This window comes from Hipposideros armiger, unplaced genomic scaffold (assembly GCF_001890085.2).
Source record: "Hipposideros armiger isolate ML-2016 unplaced genomic scaffold, ASM189008v1 scaffold_646, whole genome shotgun sequence".
NCBI classification, from domain to species: Eukaryota; Metazoa; Chordata; class Mammalia; order Chiroptera; family Hipposideridae; genus Hipposideros; species Hipposideros armiger.
The window spans coordinates 55,591-56,780 of NW_017731996.1; the positions used below are offsets into that span (position 1 = coordinate 55,591).

The 1,190-nt window shown below is 32.2% G+C and overlaps 1 protein-coding gene across 10 annotated transcripts in view; it reads left to right on the forward strand.

Annotated features, from left to right (window-relative positions):
* OSBPL9 (oxysterol binding protein like 9) overlaps positions 1-1,190 on the forward strand; it is a 108,974-nt gene that overhangs the window by 46,615 nt on the left and 61,169 nt on the right. The gene's annotated exons all lie outside the window — the stretch shown is intronic.

Consider the following 1,190-nt stretch of genomic DNA (forward strand, 5'->3'; position numbering starts at 1 on the left):
TTATAGAATATATTTTAATTTTTAAATCTAATCAAATTTCAAGATTTCAAGAGCATTTATTTTGGAGCTGTATACTTCTAACCAAATTTGGCAGCCCCTGTGTTTTTAATGAAATTTATAAGTTGTTTCAGAAGAAAATTAAGTGATCAATATAGATTTTACCTGTAAAATATAAATTTTAAAAAGTATAAATTTAAAATATAATTTTAAAAAAATTGAATGTTACTAAAAGGCTCACATACAAAACATCGACCTTCTGCCCCTCCGCCCTCTCTGTTCTGCTTGCTAGACTAGTCAGTTTCAACCGTTTGTAGCTATTTATGCTGCTATTTTTGTAGCATAGTATCTGGCATTTCATTCATTCAACAGACATTTATTTAGCACCTAATATATTGCCAGTCCTTGTGTGAGATGATGCTAAAGATACAGTGGTGAACAAGGCAGTACTGTACACCATCATAGCCATTTGGGGCTGTACAGAGGGTGTTCATTCCTAACTTTGAACAAATATTTCTTTTGTTTGATAATGTATTGAGAATTGCAAATAATTTACAAACTTCTGGAACATGGTGGTCTTGATTATAATGTAGGGACTGCTTCTACCATATGCCAAGTGGTGTATTTTTTCCATCTGGCCAAAGTTTCTATGTGGAAACTTCATTGGCTGACCAAGTACTGGTCAGACAAAATAGTGGAGCTACATATCCTGCTTCCAAGAGTTGTCTTTTAATGTTTTCTGCTCTAATCATTTGGTCTGAATTGCTAGGCAAATTCCTAGGGAAACTATGACTTTTTTAAACCTATTTTTTTCTCCTGTTTCTATCAAAATTATTTGTCATATATGTCTGAGATGACATCAGAGCAAAATGTGACTTATAGGTAAACATTAGTGGACCGTAGCAGAAATAATATTTTTGAAAGTAGTACATGAATCTGTATAGTTCAAGTGTTCTTTTCATCTTTATAGATATAGGTAAAGTTGCCCTATTGTTTACTCAGCAGACTTCTTGCCATTTTAAAGACCCCCTCACTCTGAACCTTAGTGTTTTTATTTTTCTGGTTGTTTTATTTATATGTATGTATATATATATATGTGTGTATGTGTGTGTGTATATACCTGGGGTGCAAAAAAAATGTATACACATTTTAAGAGATTTTATCTATACTTAAGCAGTTCACCATAATCAGAA